This window comes from Phyllostomus discolor, chromosome 5 (genome assembly GCF_004126475.2).
Source record: "Phyllostomus discolor isolate MPI-MPIP mPhyDis1 chromosome 5, mPhyDis1.pri.v3, whole genome shotgun sequence".
In the NCBI taxonomy this organism is placed as follows: Eukaryota; Metazoa; Chordata; class Mammalia; order Chiroptera; family Phyllostomidae; genus Phyllostomus; species Phyllostomus discolor.
In genome coordinates, this window is record NC_040907.2 from 73,785,759 (window position 1) to 73,799,829 (window position 14,071).

Genomic DNA, 14,071 nt, shown 5'->3' on the forward strand with positions numbered 1-14,071 from the left:
ATAAAAATATTCCATAGGTAACCCACTTTGTGAAGTCACTTCAGCAGATACTAACTTTTATGATATTGCATGATGGTGATTTCTCCCTTTGAAATTTTTGTGGTTATTTTTCTTGGAAACTAATAAAATTTGGGATATTTTTCTTTATTTAAGTGACATAACCTTCACAAAGAGGTCTCAAGGATAAAGGAGGGAATACAATATTTAATTGGTGGTAGTTTCCCATAAAATGTTGATATTGAATATAATCTTTATTAATACTTTTACAAATAAATATGTATGATTGTCATCACAATTATATAGCAAGAGTCTTAAACTTTAGTTAGCACGGCAATTATCTAGAGAATTTGTGAATTTTTTAGACATAAGCTCTTCACTGTTTTGTAAAATATCTTAAATATTCCTCATTAAAAATGTTTGTTTTGTTTGAGAGTAGAAACACTGTAGGCAATGACTATATTTAACAAGTATGGCAACTTGACTGAGCAACACCCTGCCTCTGGTGTTTGTAGACTCACATAAACACACCCATTTATTCATTTAAAACCCCTTGTTGAGTGTTATTGTGGGCTGTTCAGGACACAGAATTGTTTTTAAACTAAACATTAGTCCTTTCTGTAATGAGTAAACTAACTATAAGGAGAGGAGAAGAATTCAAACAAAACATTATATATCTATACTATAAAAATTGTCATAGGAGTGTTACAGAAAAGAATATAGATTACAAAGGGATCCCATTAATCTGTTCCCTGAATTCTAGACATTTATTTCCAAGTGCTAACTTAACATCTGTATTTGATATCTGACATCTCACACTTTACATGTAGAAAACTGAGCCCCTAATATTTTCCAAACCTACTCCTCTTCTAGTCTTCTTCAACTCACTTTGACCAGGACAAAATATATGAAGTCATCTTCAGCTTCTCTCTTTCTGTTATGCACCACATAAATTCTTCAGCAAGTCCTATGGGCTCTACTTTATCCATTGTTACAATTTTATTCCAACTTTTCATCATTTTTTCACTTGAATGATTGCAGTAGTCTCCAAACTAGTCTGCCACTTGATTACCTTTATGTATTTTTAGTACAGCAGTCAGAGTGAAACCATTATAACTAGAGTTTTATCATGTCACTGTTCAGCACAAAACCCTCCAGTGGCTTCCCATTTTTTCTCTGGGTAAAAATAAAAAAAATTCCATGAAATCATGAAGTCTTAGACAATCTACTTGTTTCTTACTTCCATGACCTCAAATATCGGTATTTTCCTTCTCGATCACTCTAATGTGGCCATGCTTCCCTCCTGTCTGTTCCTTAAACACGACAGGTATGCTCATGACTCAGGGCCCCTGCTTGGAACAGAGTCTACATGGCTTTCTCTCCTTCAGATGTGTGTTTAATTGTCACTCTTTGGGGGAAAATTTCCTTAGCTGTTCTTTCTGTGTTAGTCAGGTTAAACTAGCTACTGTATTCCATAGGCCTGAACACATGTCCTGACTTACACACAGTGGACATTTAATTATTAAACTTCAAATAGCACAAGGCAGGTGAATCTGGTGGGGAGGATTTGTGGTTGATGGAGTACTTTTCTCCATGTGGTGATTCATTTCCCATCCTGTGTTCTGCGTTAACCACCCACTATCACAGGGTCTACCAGCTTGCCAAATCTGGCCCCCAAATGTGTTTCTGGTAGGCTCCATAGTAAAAATGCTTTTTTATTTAACTTTTTATATTAAAAGGTTGTAGAAAAAACAGAAATATATGCAAATGTATAAGCTCCACAAAACCTAAACTATTTAATATCTATCCCTTTACAGAAAAACAAAACAAAACAAAACAAAACTTGCTATCCTTTGTAAAGAATCTAGGCTGAAATTAAATGTGGTTATCTAAAAGTCTTAAAGTTGCATGTTTTTTAAATTTCTTTCACTAAACCCTTTAAAATTAAAAGAAAAAGAAATCCTAGTTTGTGAACCATACAAAAGGCGGTGTAGGGCTGGGTTTGGCTTGAAGTCACAGCTTGCCACACCCCGCTCCATTGTCACACTCCGCTCCAGGCCGTTTCCAGGCTTCCATCCCAATAGACACAATGGAATTTTTATTTTATTAGCATTATGGAAACTCAACTTAAACCCCCCTTGTGCTAAAAGAATGGGGGTTGTTAGTTTAGGGGAAGAGGAGAAAGGCGTTTGTTTACTTTTCAGCATCTTTCTGTTGCTTTGACTGGTAGTCACAATCCAGTAGGAGGCTGGTGACTGGTGGGACCCAGGACTGCTGTAGCCAAAGGTCTGGGGCAGGCCTTTGTGATAATTTTCACTTGAGCTAAAATTTTACTTTAGTAGCCTGCAGGGGCCACTAAAGTGCAAGTCAGGACAATGAACTCTGGTAAAAAAGGGACTTTCCCAAGTATGTCCTGATAAAGCATAAGGCACAAAGTGTCTGTCACTATAAATATATATCTCTCTTCTGTGGTCTTTGTATTCATGCCAGCAACATTCACTGTGAATTGTAACATTTCCTTACATGTATGACTACGGGGATAAAAATAACAACCATGTGCTAATAGAATTTATTTACTTTGTGTTGAATGTCTGGCATTCTAGCACACAGCAAATATATGAAATTATAACAGGCTAAACCAGTGACTGCTATTGTTTTGAAAACAGGAGAAATAAAATTTTCCTGAGTGTTGGCAAAAGATATATTTGGGTGGAAAAAGGGACATGGAAATTGTACTTGCCAAAACAAAAAAGTCATGAGGTGAAAGTTTCCTTTGTTCTCCTGTGAATTGAGTTAATATCAGGTGATGTTTAACCTAACAGTGAGGACATTGGAAAAGAAAAGAACCAGCCTGGTAGTATTAGGTCAGCTGACACCAGTCCTCATTTTCATTTTACTCTTTTGTACATGATGGAGATTATTGAAATACCTAGGATTATAATATAGTTAAACTGGCAAAGGTAGCATGTTTTAGTTTAATTCAACACATATTTGTTTAGGGCCTGCTGTGCATTAGGCATGTTGCTAGTAGATATGGACATAATAATAAGAGTTAGGCCATGGACCCTAGCATTATGATCCCATGGTGTATTGGAGATGACAGCACCAGGAAACCTATTGTGATACAACATGGTCATCACTGTAAATAAAATCAACATCACAGAAAAAGATCCCTCAGATGGGAATCATTTGACAGGGGTTCAAGATCCCAATTTCCTATAGTTGTTTTGGGCAAGGTGTGATGGACTTGCTCTGCTGTGTCATTTGTAGTCTTAGAGAAATATTTACCTTGCCAATATGAGAGAGTAGATTGATAATTCATATATATGTGTATATGTTCATGTGTCTGTATATATATATCTATATATATATACACACACACATGACTCTTCATATACATATATATATGAAGAGTTTACTAGATAAATGATGGGGTAGTTTCTAAGTCATAACTTTTATCATTGAGAGAGCTCAGTAGCAAAGTGCTTTTTCTTTCTTTTACCTAACTCCATTGCTAAACTAACCTAAACTACCTTGACATACCAAATAAAATATTAAAAGTACTCAGTAATGTTTTTTCATAGATAATATAGATGTTTGGTTTCAACACCACTTTATATTTTTAATTTACTTTATAAATTTCAAAACTATCACTACAAATATTTACCAACTTAGCCTTCTGACAGCATTTCAACAACCAGAAAGGCCTCCACATTTGTTAAAGGCAGTTTTCCACATTAGATTCTCATATTATCAGTCACAGTCTCATTAAATGCAATAAAAATATATTTTGTTTTAGTTTTAATGGGAAATATATATTTTTTATTTATTAAAATAATTGGAATGTGATTTTTTTCACCCTCTCTCTGCCTTTGGCTTTGAGTTTTTAAAATTCTTTGTATGATCATGCATTTGCACATATTTAACATCCACAAAATACCTTTTAATCAATTATTGGCTATTCATAGTACAGTAATTAGCATGTGTAGAGAAATATATGGTTGCAACATCCACTTGTTAAGCTTGTGACAAACATGCATCTTTTATTTATTGGAAATGTCAAGGGGTCCTTGCAATGTATGTCTAGTTATCAAACGGTTTTAATTTATATTTCAGGTGTATTTTATTATACAATTTAGAATACTTGGAAATGAATTCATTATGTAATCCCATACGATTTGAATTAACAGAATCCTTCTGGTAGCGTATATGAATGTTTTCTCCCGGCTGTGTGTTTACTGTGGCAGGATTAGACATGAGAATATATCTCACAACTGTCAGCATATTCAAAAGGGAAAAATGAATCATGTTAGTGTTAAAAAATAAATAAAAAATAAATTTTAAAAATTGCTTTATGTCATCCTCTAGACAACTATATGCCTAAACCACCAAATGAGGTACTTTCCTTTATAGTTATTTTATTTTCATGTGCAAAGGCTTCAGCAAGTCTGTGCAATTTTCCAGAGTATCAGAAACCTGGTCATCATAGAAGTCTGGGGTGTGTGTGTGTTTCTATCTTATTATCTTTTTAAACAGAGTGAGACTGCTACAAGTTTCTCAGAACTTACATTTCAAAGAATGAAAAGAAACAGAAGAATGTGCCAATCTTAAAGTGGGAGAAGCATGCCTGGATAAGCATCCAGGCATCTGGACAAGAAAGAGCAGTTTACTGTAGAAGGGGAGTCAGTAGCATGGCCTTCAATGATGCGGCCCCATGTGTGGAAGTGTTCCATTTTACTGGCATCGAGCTCTGCAGCATCTTCACCATTTTCTATGCTTATGAGCCAGTCAGTGAAAGGAAAATTGAGTCAGGGCAATTGGAACACAAATGTAAAGATTCTGTTTTGCTGTAAAAGAGTATTGGATAGTAGCAAGACCAAACATTTACAAACACACCATAGCAAGCAGAAACTGGTATTTCTGAGTGTTCTGTATTTCCATCAGCCACAGCAGAGAGCAGCCCACAGACTCTGAGAAACATACATGATCAAAAAACTATGGTACATTTACACAATGGAATTCTATGCAGCAGAAAGAAAGAAGGAACTCCTACCCTTTGCGATAGCATGGATGGAACTGGAAAGCATTATGCTAAGTGAAATAAGTCAGGCAGTGAAAGACAAAATACCATATGATCTCACCTTTAACAGGAACCTAAACAACAAAACAAACAAACAAGCAAAATATAACCAAAGACACTAAAATAGAGAACAGGCTGACAGTGACCAGAAGGGAGAGGGGAGGGAATTTTAGAGGAAAAGAGGAAGGGTTTACAGGAACAGTATAAAGGACACAAGGACAAAAACTAGGGGTGGGTAGAAATGGGAGGAAAGTGGGGAGGACTGGAGGGTGGAAGGGGATGGGAGTAAAAGACAGAAAACTGTACTGGAACAACAATTAAAATAAAAAAATAAAACAGTGATTTGAAAACACACATGCACACACACACAAAAAGAAAATGTGGTTCTAACATCATGGTGCTTAAGATGGCTTTGGATAATTTACAGCAATCCCGTTAGAATTTTCTGTGGAAAGCAAAGCCTCTGTATTCCAATTTGCTTAGGTCAGCAAAAATATCAAAAAAACAAACAAACAAACCAACATCAACAAAAATAACCCTGTGATGAAGCTCTGAAGCTAAAGCATCAGTATGTCCCTTTCACAGCAGGGAGGAAGGTGGCTTTCTTAAAACAGACCTGGGTGCAGACGATTCCTACTTCAGAGATGAAATTGTTGAGTTATAAAAGTGAACGAAGACCAAATGCTTTTTATTTTTAAGTAGAAAGATGTTATAGATTATCTAATATGAACTCCTAATTTTGGAAGAAAAAAATTGAGACCGAGAACTTTAAATTATTTACTTAATATCACAGAGCTAATGACAGATTTTAGATTATAGACTAAATCTCTGATGCTTGAAACAATGTTCTTTCTTACCCTGCCATGCCACTTCAAGTTATTTAGTGCATATTAAAAAAAGTAATAGATTTCAGAATTTATTTCTTGGTTATCAGAGACAAGTTTGAGTAAAATAGTAATTGTGAATAAAATTTGATTCAACTATTTTTAAACAGGTGCTTTCATTTGTAACAAGAAAAAAAAAGAACCTTTCTCTAGTCAACTGAACAAGAATATTATGTGAACAGAAATGCAAACTGAAGCATCATTCAGTCCCCTCTCTCTTCCTATTCTCTGAAAAACCTTTTGTTTCTATGTAGAAATTAGCTAGAGAAAAGAGCCCCTTTGCCTGAAAGGCAGGGCACTCACATTATCAAACTTACTGTTCTGCCTTCCTCTGTCCTCTGCTGCTCCTTTTAGTATTTGGAAGGTATAATTGCATTTTTCTATTGGCATTACATTTGTAATTATGCATTTCCCTTTATTTTCAATAACTGAAGGATGCCACATCCCCCCCCCCCCCCCCCCCAAAAAAAAGGGAAAGAGGAAGAAAGGATGAATAAGGGCAAAAGCAAGAGAAAAAAAAAAAAACAAGAGAAATCACCTTTTGCAAGCTGCTAATCATTGTACAAAGCCACAAAGGACACAGAAGATGGTAGAAAAGTGCTATGAAGCACAGAGAAATAAACACACTCCAGACTATATTGGGGATGGGTCACAGAATAAAAAGCTACCTGGTAGTAAAGCAAGTAGATTGAAAAGAGTAATGGAAATAAAACCCAGAGAGACATCTCACTAAGTCCCACAAGAGAAGGAAAAATGGATTTGGTCATTTCTAGCTGAATGTATTGGATGAGCCAATATGAAACAGAAAGTGCTTGTGGCCATTTTTAGCAACTCCCTCTGATTTCCTCCTGTAATTCAAGAGCTGTCTTTAGTATCACAACCATTCCTTTTCTTCCTCCCTTCCCACAACCTTCTGCTGTAGTTTCCACAACTCAAGTCCCAGAAGATCTTATTTCCCAAATGGACTCTTCAGTGCTCACCATGATTAGTACCAAGGACTGCAATACAACCTATCAACTTATAGGGAGAGACAGTATGGTAACTTTTATTTCCAACTTTAATCTTAGGTTCAAGCATAAAGCCTATAGCTACAATCTTAAGAATAGATCAATGTCAAGGTAGTAAAGGAGGTCAAACTGAATGCAGAGAGCTTGGGGCGGCTGAAAAATCATACCAGGGCAGTAGGTCATCGTAATTCCACTTCATGAATAGTTTACAAAGCAGGGACTGGTGGTCCCCAAGTCATTTAAGGATTTTATTGCTTTGCCAGGCAGCATGTATAGAATCTTGACTGTCAAACATTAACACCTTAAGGGCTCTCTAAGGTTGGTGGAATTTTCAGTTCATTTGTTCTGTCTCTATAAAGGAAATAGAGTTTATAATAGAGAATTTAGTGCACTAATATCTTCATTCCTGGTATCAGAGTAATGTTTGTAACTCTGATGAAATAAGTACAAGATCTGTGTTACAGTGGAAAACACCATGTATATATGGCTAGCATTCAATACATTTCAATAAATTCCACATGTTCAAATATTTACTGATTAAAAGTGTAAAAATGGTAAAAGTAAAGGGATACAGGAAGAATGAAGAAAAAGAAAAACAGGAAGGAATGGAAAAGGGTGGGAGAAATAAGAATGGCATAAAAGAAGGGAGAAAATAAACTAGAAAACAAACTAGATAAGAAGATGAAAGCAGTGGATCTATTAGATTCAACTATAATGACACTGTTGCAGAATTCAATTGTTCAACAGTGAAGTTATTTTTAAAGTTAGTCATCAAAATAAATGACATTATTAAACTTGACGTCACTATAAAATTAATCTAGTCCATTTTGGCAAGCAGTTGAGCTTTAGCTTGTAAGGAAAATGCATAGCTTATTTTCTACAGTTAAAAATGTGGTATGGGAGAATGCAGAATAAAGAGGTGGGAGGGCCAAATGATGAACAGATCTGATCCATGCGCAAAAAGAACTTCACAGATGTAACAATACACACCAAAAATATTTGGCATAGCATTTTGAATTTAGAAGTGATATTTTATAACAGCATGAATTGTTATGGGATGTCTTGTATTCCCGATGACTGACCTTTATGGTCCTACATTTATTTTTTGAGTTAAGTTTGACATTCCAACAAAAATGAAAGATCCCCACAATGAGTGTCTTGAATGTGACACACATATACACACAGAACACACACACGTGCACACAGAATAAAGCAAAATCCAGTACTTAATGAGCTAGTGCCTTTAACAACTGTTTCTCTCATTTCTATTTCTCTCTCCCTCTATCATTATTTTTGAAATTCAACAATCAATTATCTAATTTTCAATGGCATGGGAACTGCCTCCATAATAATTTCAGTGGAAGAGCAGAATATCCCCCTCTATAGTTTTCAGAATTCTGTGGAAATTATGCATAGAAAACACTGGAAGCAGATATAGAACGCATGATATTAGTAGATGATGGATTAGGGGTGATATTAATATTTTCTTAATGCTTCTATGCATTTTCTAAATTTTCTACAATTTGGAAATTACTTTTGTGATATATCATTGTTTAATGAGGATATATTGCTGGTGGCATTATTGTCATCCAAGTGGAAAGGAAAGTGAAACCTGCATTTCATGCAACAGTGACTACTTTTTAAAGCTCTTTGAAATCTTAGGTTTCAGTGAGCATTCTCAATTTTTTTAAAATTTTTTGCCCAGCTGAAAATTTTATCTTACAAATGTTTTAACAATGCCTCCAAGACTGATCAGTACTCTCTAGCAGCCTTCAAGAAGGTAAAGTTTCAGTACTAATTTTAATTACAAAATGTGTACAGATTCAGACACACATACTACTCTTACAACTAGAATTCTAATATACTTTTTATTAAGTTTATTGGGGTGACATTAGTTAATAAGATTATATAGATTTAAAAATAAACCAAACCCATCTGAAGTATGCCAAAGTGTTGGGCCAAATTGAAAATCCATATTCACAATAATTTAATTACATGAATTGCATTTAAAAAAAACACTGTATTGATCAAAAAGTTAAAAATGGAAAACTTTGCTTCAGCTTTTTAGCTGAATTTTAAAATGATAAAAAAATGATACCTGATGGCTAATCCATATGAACATTACCTCACACAGGAAGCTGGCTATTATCTTTTAAAGTATTCATAATACTCATTAAGGTGAAAGGGAAAGGAGAGATAGGAAATGTTTAAACATGTAGGAGTTTAAACAATTTTTTAAATTTGCAATATTATTTATTAATGAATTTAAGATTAATTAATAGAACCGTAAATTGGTAAAACCAAGTAAAATACACCTATTTTTTCCCTCTAGGTTAAGGGAAACTGTTGTAAGAAACTCTTCATCTTCGTGAAAGATTTATCCTCACTTTGTCCTAACACGTGCAGCAGTGTCCTTTTGTTAAATTTTCCTTTTAGGGAAGCTCTCAAATTTCATTCCAGCTGAAATATATATTTAAGAGAGTAAGGAGGAGGTGCGTCTAGTGTAATTTTCCTTTAGAATATCATCTTTGGCCGGAAGCCATGTGTTGAATTAAAGAATCATAATACAGACCCTGCACCTAAGGCACTGCACCATGCCTGAAGAAATGTTCGCTCCAACTGCATCTCTTTCAGAGCAAAAGGTGGAGAAAGAAATGATGTAAAATCATGGTAGGACTTGAGATATACAGTTAGGGAGAGGAACATGCGGACCTCCTGTATTCATATCACAGTCTGTAATATCCCTTGCCCACATGAGGCTGATGGTCCACAAAGCTACCAAAAGAGGCTTTGTTTGTCAGCCTCCTACAGGAATATTCCACCCTAGATAATCACAGAAGAGTGTCTATACTCCAATTTCACACCTAACTTTGTATAAGACAACAAGATGTTGAACAACAGGAATCGCTGACAAATTTCATTATATAAAATATTCCTTTTTCTATAATTTTTCTATAACTTTTCTATAACTATCACTCAAGATAAATTAATAACTAGTAAAAGAAGATAAGTGGTGCTGATACTTTTTTTTTTACCAGAGATTCATTGAATAAGGTTTTTTTAAATAAAATATTTAAAAGCATGAGTTAAAAGCAATGAAAGTAACATACAAGTTGGTGACATTCTGGTGCTACTGTAAAGTCCAGGTGTCCTTGACCTGGCTCTTTTACTACTGTGTGGAAGAAAAATCACCAGGTATGTTTAGAAATGAATTGCTCTGCCAGGCTGCTGTGTCAGGATGATGTAGACATTGTGCATATCTTTCTTTTCTTTTTAAAAGAAAAAAAAACATGAAAAATTATTCTCTAAGGTAGAGATTAGGGTCAGTTAAGTGGGCATTCTAGTCCAGGTTTCATAAGCTTTTCTTCAGAAACCAAGGGATGGCATGCTTCAGGTGAGATGGAGTGCATCTGGGACTTGGGTCTTGCATAGGTTTATCTGCTGTGAGAGCCATCCTCACTCCAAATCTGTCTTAGCAATTTTCTTTTAGAATAGATGCAAACATTATTTCATGCCAATGGGAGCTCCACAGGTCCTTATTCTCTCTTAACATGAACTCCAATGTTTATAAGAGTGGAGAGTCACACTTCATTCTGCCAGCAAATCACTGCTACACAACACACTCCATTACTCGTGTGCATGAACACAAGTGCAGTTTGTATGTGTGTGCACATGCATATCCCCACCTACTCCAGGAATGGTTCCCGATAAAAACATAAAAGTACAACTTTCTGCCTTTATTTTCACATACTCCTAATAAATCTTAAGTCTTACATATAGAATGTAGCATAGAAATAACTCATCATTGTATTAACAGAAGAGAGCTTAGAATAATGTGGGTTTCCAAATGTATTGTTTAATTATGAGAAATCAAACAGAAATAAAAAGAAATAACTCTTTTTTATAGTATCAAGAGGATAGGCTTTGGAATAGTGTATGTATCCAAATGAACTCTTGTAACTATTTGTCTTCCACAAATCATTATCTGAGCACATATTTGTCTTTTGGGTTGACAAAAATCCTTTGCCAAGTCATACGGTGTCAGTAAGAGATTGGTACCTTAAAACCTTTTGTAGTCTTTTTTAAAATTCATGATTTAATACATGTGAAAATAGGAGGCTGCTATCCTAGCAAGTTCCAAGATTGATTTCTTCAAGTTAATTGTTGCCAGCCTCACTTGACATGTACAAACACAATCAATATAGTTATACCACAGATAATCACTCATTAGAAGGAGTCCATCCATTTCAAACACTTATGTGTATCAATTTATCATCTCATTTTTGCGCACACCAGAATGGTGTGTTTACCTTTCAGTGGCATCATTTGAATAGACAAGGTTAATACCAACTTAATTTTACTTTAATGGTAATTTAAATGAAGTGCTTTGATAAACATGAAGCCCTGGATAGTCTTCTGAGGAAATTCAGTACTTCAAATACTTTCAGTATTTGTGATTGAATAAACAGTATAAACAGTTCTGATTTTTTTGATGGATGATTGTTCACACTATTTGACTTGGTCTCCTCCCTTTTATGTGGTATAGTAGCTGACTAACTCAGAGGCGTCAATGAATTACACCCACACTGAACTGCATCTTCTTTTAGTCAAAGTCTGTTGCAAGGGATGTTAGTTTTGTTATCCAGGACTTTTAATATTCTGTTTTTGCATATTATAATTGGGTAATAGAGCACATAAATTGTTATTCCTATTGCCTCTTCCCTTATTTCTTCTCTATGTAACTCTTTTCATTGTTAAAGGATTAGTGTTAGCATTATTAGCTATAAGGCCTTCACAGGCTATACCTAGGAGATCTAGTCTCTCCACTGTGACCCCAGAGCACTTTCCCTATATTCCTCCCATATCACTTACCACATTGCATTAGAACTATCTGTGAAAGTGTCTGTGTGCCTGACTAAATACTGGTCTGCCTATCCTACAATAGCTGAACGATAGTCATGTCTCTTAGGCATGTGAGGAACTTAGTGGGCAGATAAAAAGCACTCTACTGATATTAATAATCATTCATAACTTATGTTTAATACATTTTCATCCTATTGGTAGGCCTGTGCTGTTTTTCTCTTCTATTGTTTTTCTGGTGTCCATAAGTTTCTATGTATCAACCATACCCTTTGGTTTCAAGATCTGAGTCGTGGGTCATCACCTGTGGAATCTGTTATAATTTAAGAAGTGTTTTCAAAATAAATTAGCTTACTTAGGGCTGACATCAACCTAGGAAGATAGGAACTATAACCTCCATTAGGAAAAAGCCAGAGAATGATAACAATGTATAATGTAGATAGCTTACTTATATATTGTGCTTCTTATTTAATCCCCCAACTCTGTGTGAGTAAAGATTTGTTGTTTGTTTTTATTTATTGGTAATTCTCAATACCTGGAACAATCCCTGGCATAGTAGATGCTCAATAAATAATTGTTGAATAAATTTATATCTATCGACATACACACACAATGAACAAATATTACTACATGCTTATTAAATCTACCTCAGTGAAGTCTCCTATGCTTTCTTGATTAATTTCCCCTGTAGTTTCTCTCAGTGGCAGCCCAGACCTTAACCATTCAAATCAAGTCTTTCCCCTCTCTCACCTTCCTCCAGCTGGAAAGCACCTTCACAGAGAATAGAGGTCTTTAGACAAAAACTCTCTGACCCTCTTACCTTTACACATCAAGACAGCATGGTAATTTCACCTTCATCCTTTCCTGACTCCCTTCAAGGCTGATATTTCCAACTACAACCTTATTCTATTCCTCTTCAGCCTCTATTGGAACTTTTTTCATTAAGTATTTCATTTTGCCTGTATTTTAATCCATTTCCTTTCTTCTGAATTGTTTCACAAATGCTGAACATGATGAAGTCACTCTTATAATCTAAATACTATTTCTCCTCTTGGTTTCAGCCTCCTTCTCTTCCTTCACACTCTCCTCCATTTATCTTTGTCCTCACCAGAGGTTTCAATGTCATATGTTTTTGCCATCAGTTTACCTAGTTTCCATCCTCACCAATGGAACTCTATTAATAAACTATGATCTCTTAATTACTAAAACCAATGTGTAGTTTCAATGACCATGCTTAGTTTTTGCAAAGTCTTGAATTCATTTGACGTGCATTTTAGAGCACTTTGTCTTTTGTGACTGACTCTCCTCTTTCTAATCCTACCTGTCTTCCTGACCATCATACTCTCCCCTGTCTATGTCTTTGGTGCTTCCTAATATTTGTTCTCGGTTATTTATTTATTTATTTATTTATTTTTATTTGCCTCCTTGACAATCTTATCTATTCAAGTGATTTGGTTACCATACAAATGTTAATGACTCCTAAATCTAACTCTGATGACTTTACTTCTAAATATGAATCTCAAATCATACATTTTGCAAAATTGAATTCATTATTTTCCTCAGAATCTGTTTAATCCTAAAATTTTACATTTTTTAAAATGACTTCTACAGTTGAAACCAATTAGTTTAGCCATTATTATTTATCTTTCTCCCTTTTTATTATTTATATATCATTGGTTATTAATTCCTCTCGAGTTATACTACAAATAATTGTTATTTCCTTCTCTTCTACTTCTACTGCCTCTCTATTTCTACTTCTGCTGCTTTCATGCAAGCCTTTATCACCTCTGCTCCAGACTATTGCGAAGGTAACATGAAGGGTAGCCCTGAATCTGGTTTTTGTTTCTTGCCATTCATCTACCCTTCATATTGCTGCTGTAATTTTATTGTTAATACAAAAGCCTGAATATCAAATACCCTGATTTAATCTTTCAATGCATTTTATCATCACAGCATAAATATTAAATTCCTTGGCCTGCCTTACAAACCTAAGATCTAACTTGTTCCCATCAGCTTCATCACTCAGAGGTCATTGTTATAGCCTTCCTCTTTTCATTCCCTGCTCTCTTAGTCACATCTGTTCTGCTATATTATATACAGACCCCTATTCATGTCCTGTCTTCACACCTTTAAAAAATAGTTTTCATTAATCCAGAAATGGACTAATGAAAAAACTAATGTCTTCACTTGTCAGTCTCTTTTTCATCTTTTAAGCTAGTCTTTACTTTTTAAGACTCAATTGT